At 33.3% G+C, this 10,686-nt stretch overlaps 1 long non-coding RNA gene across 1 annotated transcript in view; it reads right to left on the bottom strand.

The window, feature by feature from the left end:
- Positions 1 to 924: 924 nt before the first annotated feature.
- The window catches only part of LOC138693743 (uncharacterized), a 42,265-nt gene continuing 32,503 nt past the window's right edge, over positions 925 to 10,686 (bottom strand). Inside the window, exon 3 of the long non-coding RNA XR_011330431.1 lies at positions 925 to 979. This is a non-coding gene — a long non-coding RNA (uncharacterized lncRNA). The remainder of the gene's footprint in view (positions 980 to 10,686) is intronic.

Raw genomic sequence — 10,686 nt, 5'->3', positions numbered from 1 at the left:
ACAGATGGAGAGAGAAGAATTTTGCAGGGAATGGCGTAAGAGGGACATCATGAGCACTTTTGATCAGCTTCAATACCGTGGTCAGGAAAGAAGTGTGGTTTCTTTTATGACTGTTGTTTGAGGCGGCTCTGTTGTTTTCTTGAATATGAAAGATGACAGTGAAGAAGAAATGAATAGTTATACAAAGAAGTTGAACTTGGGAAATATTTCAAGCCAATTATCGAAAAAAGTTAAAGGGGATTATGAAGAATAACACATAAGTCTAAAAATTGCAACACATAAATAACTTAAATTCAGCGGGAATTAGGTCAGAGACCATAGGTTGTGTACATCCACCTATTAAAAACATAAAACATAAGCTGATTTATTATTATTATTATTATTATTATTATTATTATTATTATTATTATTACTACCGGTAGTAATATCGGTGGTACAGTAGTAATAATATAGTAATGTAAAAAATAATAGCAGCAGCAGCAGTAATTGTATTATTAGTAGACCTAATATTTGCTGATCCTGTTTAATTCAGTTATTGATTTTGGATGTGTTATCTGTTTGTATGCGCAGAAACTATTAGTGAATGTTTGCATTTACTGAGAAACTTATACGGAGTTCAGGGTATGATTCTGAACTTGCTGAAAGCTATTTTCAGTTTGCACTGCCAAGTTCATAACTTCTTGGCAATGTGTTCCTACTCGTACCGCACTTACCTTGCTGTCTGCCTTTGAAATTGAACCCGACATTGCTCATGAATTAACGCTGAACGTTTATTTAAGACACAGCTTAATAATTGAACTTAATAGATACGAAAAATATAACGATATTGACATAAGGATATGACGGATATGGATATAAGGATATGGTCCGAGTAGTGCAGACAGGCTCGTGCACTCTAATCTGTGTACACTGAAGAGTTACTCACCTTGATGCTGGACCAGCTGCTGGAGAGGCTGGCCTCGCTATCAGACAACAGCTCCTGTAAAAAGAAAATAAACTATTAATAGTTTACGCTTGAAAGATATGGCTATACTAATATTCCAATGCCTTTTACTATTCTTCATAGCATATATTAAGCTTTAGTGTTCTTTTTAGTATAACTGAGTTGCGTTACAGTCAATATAGTCCCTTACTCGAGTGATGTATTCTGGTAAATAGCTGGCTGGAAGGATATTAATAATTTCAAATCTCCAACATGTCCAAGGCAAAAAATTTCTGACAAAGACAATCTAGATTTTATAATAACTAGCCTGTACACTTGTATATAGGACAGAGGGGGAACGGGACCGATGATACCTTCTAGCTGCCAGTGGAGTTACCAGGTACCGAGCAGTGAAGGCTGCTTCCTAGCAAATTACCTTATTAGCTATTATTGTTACCATAACGTCATCTATACTAATAATAAATCTGTAAAATAATTTTTTCTGGTAATTTTTGTTTGCCACAAATAATTGGTGACAATATGTACAATTAATCATCCTGAAACCGAAAACCGCCTTTTTTGAAATTTATGTTTGTATATCTGTCTCTCTGTCTGTCTGTCTAGATGTTTGTTACCTTTTCACGCAATAATGGCTGAACCGATTTATATGGTAAGTGGAATATAACTTAAGTACGTTGTAACTTAGATTTTTGGCTATGTGACATTTGAAATACTTTATTAAAAGGGGCGTTATAAGAGGGCCTGAATTAAATAAATCGAATTATCTCCCTTTTTTCATGAAAAATGTTTTTCATGAAAAATGTCACATAACAAACGTTTCTTTAAAAATGATTTCTGATAAGTTTTATTCTGTGTAATAGTTTGATAGGACTGATATTTAACGACATAAATTAGTTTTAATATAACACTAGTTTCTAGTCATTGCCGTTTCAGATTATACGAGTAATAAAGATAAAGCAAATGGCTGCATTTAATTAAAGCGGCCATGGACAACAATCGGATTAATATTCATTTAATAACTCTTTTTATACGGATGATATTCATATGTGATTATAATATATATATATATATAATTTCTGTGTATATATAATTTGAAAGATAATGGAAATTACGGGAAAACGGCCGAACGGATTTTAATAAATGATACCTCATTCTGAAGCTTGAATGCCAAAGTTTTTCAGAAAAATAGTAGTTTTCAGTGAAATGTCAATTTTTCTACATCATTTTCGTATTTTTAAAAATCCATCTGTCGTCAGTTTTGATAAATACGTATTGGGTTTTCAGAATAAAACAAAACACAAACGCACTACAATAAACAATATCACACGAAGGCTACGACCCGCTGGATTCCTGACATAGGCTATTTAGAGTTCAAATGGCTGAGATTCTCTGACATCACAATTCCAATATGTCGATCTTCATTTGTGTAACTCTTTCAGAACGTTTTTGTAATATTGGTTATTAAAACCTTCATGACTTATTAATAGTAGGCTACATTATGCAACGAGCCTATAATGATAGTAATTAAGAAGCGAGTATGGATGATTATGAAACGAGCGCAAGCGAGTTTCATAATTTTCATACGAGCTTCTTAATTACCATTATAGGCGAGTTTCATACGACTTTTTATGCTCGACCATATTTCTAACTTGAAATTATTCAGATGTGTACATTTTATTTGTATCTGGCAAGATCGAAAGTGACCTTGTTCTAGGTCGTGAATTGTGAGATGTGCGCAGACGCGAAAGTATTGATTTTTCCGAGGAACAATAATGTCATTGACATTGTGTAATCCCGTTAAACTTCGTATAACCTTGATTATTGAATTCGACATTGAAAAACGAGATGACAATTGAATTTATATGAATATTATTTACAATTAACCCTAATTATTATAGTAACAGAACATAACCTTCTGCGAGAGTATTGGCTTTCCAGCCTCCGTGACTTTTCGCTAATTCTCTTTCGATTGCATATCCGAGAACAATCGATACTTGCGGTTTTATAACGGTACAAAACTGACTTGTCATTGACTGAACACCTGTAAGCTGAGTTGTCATTGGCTGAAAACACCTGTACTTTAATGATTAGGTGTACTTTAATGACATGCATTAAAGGACTGCAACCAGGTGTATAATTACTACATTTCGGGATGGTCGAGCATAAAAAGAATTTACAGCTCAGATTCTCTGGTGTGTGATTTTCTGAGTGAGGCTGTCTGTGTATTGAATATTAAAATTACAAAACTTAAGAATGTTTGATGACATTATTACCATTAAAAATGAAATATTATAGTGAATAGCATGATGTATTTGTCACTAATTACAGGGTAAACATTGGTAATTTCGTGATAATGTCATGAAAATTAATTTAAAATGCAAATGTGTAAATATATCCTTATTCCGATTTTTTCATCTAAAAGACGATAATTTGCTTTACAAATCTGGAGACATAAAAGATTGGACACGTTCTTGAACAAGTGCCAAAAACCACTTTTACAACTTAAGCTCAAAGGTTGGTTATTTCGTGATAACCTTGGTAATTTCGTGATACTGCATTGATAATTTCGTGAGAGGTAGAAGAATTGTGGAAAAATTCATTAAATTGAAATGAAATTCTCATTTATTGTTACAGGACTTCAAACATAGTAATTCCGTCTAATATTCATTGCAAGAAAACATAGAAATACATATCAACACATAATAAGAATGAAATCAAAGTACGGATTGAAATTGAGAAGGAATCTTCTTTGTCTGAAAGGATGAACACTTTTATTACGGACTTTACTATAGCCTACTAGGGTAATTCCAAAAGTAATGCATAACATTTGTTTAAAAATTTTATTTTTATCCTACGCCTTTGCTATTTTCACAGAATATAGATGCATCCTTTAGGAACAAAATGTCACTTTTCCACATAATCCCGTCCCTTCCAACTGCTTTACGTAATCTAGGGACGAGGGCCAGTAGACCAGCACGGTTAAAAGTCTGGACCAACATGTCTGAGCCACTCTTTAGCGGTGTGCACAAGGGAGTCATCTTCTAGCCTCGTTCCGCGAAGGGATCCTTCAATTTATCAAAGAGATGGTAATCGCATGATGCCAGTTCAGGACTGTAAGGCGGATGTTTCAGTGTTGTCTATCCGAATTTTCTGATCTGGTCTGTGGTCTTGTGACTGACATATGGCTGTGCGTTGTCGTGCAATAGCAGAACATCATGCTTCTCCCGACGTCGTCGAACACGACTCAGTCGAGCTTGAAGTTTCTTGAGAGTTGCCACATACATGTTAGAATTAATGGTGGTTCTGTGTGGCATGATGTCCACACGCAAGAGTCCTTCTGAATCGAAAAACACAGTAGCCATAACTTTTCCTGCCGAAGGTGTACTTTTGAATTTCTATTTCTTTGGTGAATTTGCATGATGCCACTCCATTGTCTGCTTCTGTCTCCGGTCCAAAATGGTGGAGCCATGTTTCGTCTTCTGTCACAATTCTTGCAAGTAAGTCATCTAGCACTTATCACTGGCACTTAGCATGATAACAAATCAAACAGAAGCTACACTGAACCCACTGCGTCCCCCTTTTCTTTTTGTTATCACATCTTATCTTCAGATTTCTAAAATTCGTATTGTAATACAATTTTTAAAAAGTATAAAAAGTAACGCTTAATGCTCAACAAAATTTCGCCTCAAACAGCTAAGATTTCTATCAGTAAAGCTAAGCCTATATGGCGACTACATCTGTATCTAAAATTCCAAAAACATTTCCTAAAATTTCATGAAAATACAATAGATATTTGTATCAAATATCATATGCTTACCTTTAGGAATAAGCCTGTAATTTAATTACAAACATCCACAAAATTTGTACGCCTGAGAAGTCGACGTTAAATTGCTCTCTCCAAACATAAAAACTCACTGAAGCAACTACAATAGTCACACAAAGCGTAGCTGTATGTTTCTGGAAACCGGACAACTTATGCAATCCCGTGGCGGAAATCTGAATCTCATAACACCATTTGTTAGTTCACGAAAGAGCAAAGAAAAAGTATCACGAAATAACCACTGCCACGAAATTACCAATGTTTACCCTACACATTAATGCTTTATTGATTATATGAAAGTGAAAATTTTTGGGGTTATATAAGTAGGCGTAGAGAATATTTGAAGTTAGATCTTCATTTCTATAATATTTACTGAGTGACGGCTATATAGTAGTCTATAAAAAACGTACATAAAATAACAATATTGTTATTAAAAATGAAATATTTTTATAGTTATTAATCAAGCGGTATGGGTCTTTCCGATATTATATTATTTAATGTGTGATGTTGATATTTAAATCTGAAAGTTAGAATTTATAAAACAGTTATGCTACTGGTTGTTCTTTATGGTTGTGAAAGTTGGATTCTCACTTTGAGAGAGGGACAGAGATTAAATGTGTACGAAAATAAGATGCTTAGGAAAATATTTGGGGCTAAGAGGAATGAAGTCATAGGAGAATGAAGAAAATTACACAACGCAGAACTACACGCATTGTAGTCTTCACCTAACATAATTAGGAACATTAAATCCAGGTGTTTGAGATGGCAGCTCATGTAGCACGTATGGGTTAATCTTGAAATGCATATAGAGTATTAGTTGGAAGACCTGAAAAGACCTTGAGGGAGGCAGATGTAAATGGGAGGGTAATATTAAAATGGATTTGAGAGAGGTGGGATATGATGGTAGTAACTGGATTAATCTTGCTCAGGATAGGGACCGATAGTAGGCTTATATGAGGGCGGCAATGAACCTCCGGGTTCCTTAAAAGCCATTTGTAAGTAAGTGATGTAGATATTTATATGTGTGATTCCCTTCAGTATTGTCTGGAGGAAGCGTAAAAACTATAATGTCTAAGGGAAGACCAAAAGGTATTACTTACTGATAAAATAAGAGGCCTGCAAAATGTCCCGATCACTTCAGCAAGATACTTGGCAGGAGAAAATGATTCTACCTTCTCCATTTCAAGGTAGTTCACGAAACATGCAGCAGCTACACCAAGACGCTATGTCTATTGTTGGAAAGCATGGCAAATCAGATATTTTCATAACTCTAAGCTACAATCCGCAATGACCTGAAATATCTATTGCTTCACTCCCACATGAAAAACGGACTGATCGTCCCGACATTGTTACTTGCGTTTTCTCATTGAAACTCAAGAACTGATGACGTATAGGTTCAATAAAAAGTATTTAGCATGAAGAAAACCATTCAGAGGGGTATGTTTCATTATTATGGAAGCAAATAACTTTCAAAATGTCGGGTATTCTTCATTGAAAATAAATTTGAAACATTTTAATTTGAACTTCCAATGAACTTAGCAAACAGTTGATTTAATCGGAGATAAGTGCATGACAGCAATCAGTTCAGTTCATGTCAAACAAGTTTGGTGCATTCAACGAAGAGCTATGTGAAACGAACGAAGATCTGAAAACAACACAAGGGGAAATGCGTGGTCTAAAAAGGAAAATAAACAAGTAAATGAACTACAGCAGTATACGCGTAGGGACAATCTACTGGTGTTCGGGATTTCGGAAACTCCGGAAGAATCCGTTCCTAAGATTGTCGAAAATATTTCGGAAGGCATCGGAGGACCGGAGCTTGTCGCTGACTTAGGCGTGGTATATAGGCAACCTGCAAAACCCGGCAAGGCGCAGCCTATTGTCGTCAGAGTTAACAAAAGAATTAGTCGAGACACATGGCTCCAGAAATTCAAGTTGGAAGCGAGGAAACACTCACAAGGCCCAGGAATGCCACTACAACGGGAGGCCGACTGCTACCCGTGAGAACTGATCAGAAAGAGTGCCGATTTGTATAATAATAATAGTTTTATTTTCCCTGGCAAAGTTAAGGCCATCAGGCCTTCTCTTCCACTCAACCAGGATCAAATCACATACAAAAAATACATACCGGTGTACAAATATTAACTTAAAAATAATAATAAACATAATTAAGTAAAAAAGAGAGATTGAATACATATACACAATCAGTATTAACTTTAAAATAATAATAATAATAATAATAATAATAATAATAATAATAATAATATATAATAAAAAAGAGACTGAATACATAATCACAAACAGGAAAATACACCTAGTATACAGTATTAACTTAAAAATGTTTAGGGATTTTCTTAGATTTAAGGAAAGCTTTTGACACGGTTAACCATCGTTTACTTCTGGACAAATTATTTCATTTAGGAGTCAGACATATTGCACATAAGTTACTACAATCATACTTAAAAGAAATCAGGTAATCAAAACTGATGACAATATCAGTGAAAATGTAAATATTGATAGAGGTGTCCCTCAGGGAACAATTTTAGGTCCTATTCAATTTTTAATATACATTCATGATTTATTAAACATTGCTTTGAAAGTACATAATGGCTCCTGTTATTATTACGCTGATAATACGATGGAGATTTTCAGTGGTTTAACTTGGGAGGACACTTATAAACATGCCAATGTAGGTATAAATTTGATCAAAAACTGGTTTGATGCAAATTTGCTATCTCTAAATATAACTAAAACTACTTTGGTTCCATTTTCTTTAACAGTCTTTGGATTGAACAAATTGCATTCACTTTCTCTTTTAAAATTAATAATCCACAACTCAGTTTGTAAACTCCCTACAACCTGTAAATGCCCTTGCCTGAAAAAAATCTGTAGATGTGAAATACCTGGGAATTATTGTTGATCAGCACTTGAATGGGATAGACAAATCTCCTTTTTATGTAACAGGATCAGTGAAACAATTTTCAAATTTGTAAACCTTCGCCATTACTTGCCTACTCATGTATTACGTTTGGTTTATTTGGCTATAGTTGAATCTGTCATCCAATATGGTATAACTGGATGGGGAGGCATTACAAAAACTGCTCTTCTTCCTCTAATTATGTTGCAAAAAAGTATAATCAAAATGTGTTCGAAAAGGCGACTGGATTATCCAACAAATTTGATCCATTCCGAATTGAATGCTTTTAGAATTGACCAAATTTATAGATACTCTTTAATGAAATTCTATCATAAGAATAGAATGAAATTTGTAGCTCAGCCACATGATCATAATACAAGACGAAATGAAATTCTTAAATTAGTTGAACCTAAATGTTTCACATCTGCTGCTTTACTACGCAGTACAAATTATGGTCCACGGCTATATAATTCGATATAAAATTTCATCCAGAATTGACTACTTCAAGCAATGAAATTTTCAGATCCAGAATTAACAAATTTATATGACAGACTTCCCTGTATTTATATTATGTACCATGTATTGTAAAACAAGTTTATTTCTATCCTAAGTGTATTTTTTTCTATCTTATATTGGTTACTATATCAACATGGCCTGTACTAACTATACTACTAATAATAATATTAATCCACCAATCTCAACATCATCTCTGTTTTCACTCAGTTATTACTAGTATTATTATTACTAACTTTATTATTATCATCATCTTTATGTGACCTTTCTTCTTAAGTATTTTGTCTACCAAGTATGTATATGTATGTATGTATGTATGTATGTATGTATGTATGTATGTATGTATGTATGTATGTATGTATGTATGTATGTATGTATGTATGTATGTATGTATGTATGTATGTATGTATGTATGTATGTATGTTTCTATCTACTCTTCTTAAGAATGTGATCTTATTGCAAGAATTTTAAATTTTCTTTTAGAAACAGTAGAGATTTCTATTTTTGTGAATTACCGGTATGTATAATCTATGTAGGCCTAATCAGAATCTCAAATTTTAAATCAGAAAAAATAGGTATGTTTGGTGAAAAATTTAAAACTGTATGTTAATTTCAATTCGTTCCATCAAAACGGAACTGTCTCCGAACAAGAGCTTTGCTCTTTCGGGGTACTTTAATGTAGCGTTTTTTTATGTACTGTATATGTTATCTATACTAATAATAAATCTGTAGCCGAAATTTTTCTGGTAATTTTCGATTTTCCAAAAATAATTGGTCCTAACATATATAATTAACCACCCTGAAACCGAAAATCGCATTTTTGAAATTTTTGTTTGTATGTCTGTCTGTATGTTTGTTACCTTTTCACGTGATAATGGCTGAACCGATTTATATGAAAATTGGAATATAAATTAAGTTCGTTGTAACTTAGATTTTAGGATATATGGCATTCAAAATCCTTTATTTAAAAGGGAGGTTATAAGGGGGCCTGAATTAAATAAATCGAAATTTCTCGCTTATTATTGATTTTTGTGAAAAATGTTACATAACAAAAGCTTCTTTAAAAATGATTTCCGATACGTTTTATTCTTTACAAAATTTTGATAGGACTGATATTTAATGAGATAAATGAGTTTTAAAATTAAAATAACGCCATCTAAGACGGTGCAATGAATTAAGAACAAATGACTTCGTCTATAAGGAGCCTTGGACAACAACAATCGAAACAGGGGCCTTGGACATCAACAATCGAAAGCTATTAAACATAGCCTACAGAGAATGTTTCTGTGCTTGTATGAAGTAATATCAGAAGCTAAATTAACCGATTTGCATAATTAATTATTATTTCATCATTGGAAAGTGTAGTTTCTCTAGATGTAAATAATGCTATAATGTTATTACAGTAACGTCTGAGTAAATCGAGGACAGGTAAGATTAAAATAGCTTCTTATGCACAGAAAATTCGATACGCTATTTTGTACATTCGTTTTCTGTATTTCTTAAAATAATATTTATGTACATTCATTTTAATCTCAGAGAATTAACTAACAACGAGAGTGTATTGATTTAGTAAGCAGTAATAGTACGTTAGCTTAGCAATCCATTATTTTATAATTAAAATTTTAACTATGCTCAATTGAATCGTGTTAAAATACATAAAATATATATACGCAATAAATGCAATGCAAAAAAATTGGGTAATGAGCGAAGCAGATTATCTTGCGCTGTTGTAATAGTTGTTCCCTGGATCAAACGTCCTATTTTAATTATGTAATTACTTTATATTTATTTCTAACGGGTGCAGCGGAGCGCACGGGTACGGCTAGTTATTAAATAAATCTAAATCTAAAAATCTAAATCAACAGTTATCTAATTCAATAGGCATGGTAAATTGCATTCGCTCTTAAATATAATATTCATAAGCAACATTTAATATTCTGAGGTTTCCTTCTTGTATCTTACTTTATAAATGATAACGTTTCTAAGTAATTTTCTTCACATTTCTGGTGTATTCAGATTAAGCGATTTTTTCAAGTTCCAATAATAGTATTTCACAACGTAACTAGTATTATTATTTATTATTATTCTGGGTCTGTGTACTGTACATGGTAAAACAATCAATGGACATAAGCCGAATATAATTAATTATGTGCAATCGATTACGCAAGAAAAATTAGTAAAAGTGTTTGCAAATTAGTGTATGAGAGTCGAACTGTGCCTTCAAGAACGAGGAAGACATCTCCAGCATCTGTTATGATTGTGGTGAGTGTACGGTTTACGTTTTCTCACATAACAGCAATTGAGTACATTCCGCGGTCTGCAGTGTGGAGGGACTTCCTGTATTAACCACGAGAAATTGTATTTTACTCCTGAAGCCGTTATATTTTCGGTTAATAGTCTACACCGAAATAATAAGAAGCACGATTTTATTAACATTCAAACGTTATATAGGGTGCCGTCGTTCATTTGATGTATTTGGATAATTCATTCGTT

Source organism: Periplaneta americana, unplaced genomic scaffold (genome assembly GCF_040183065.1).
Source record: "Periplaneta americana isolate PAMFEO1 unplaced genomic scaffold, P.americana_PAMFEO1_priV1 scaffold_20, whole genome shotgun sequence".
NCBI classification, from domain to species: Eukaryota; Metazoa; Arthropoda; class Insecta; order Blattodea; family Blattidae; genus Periplaneta; species Periplaneta americana.
Note: the sequence above shows the minus strand (reverse complement) of the source record. Positions and strands in the feature narration are given on the sequence as shown.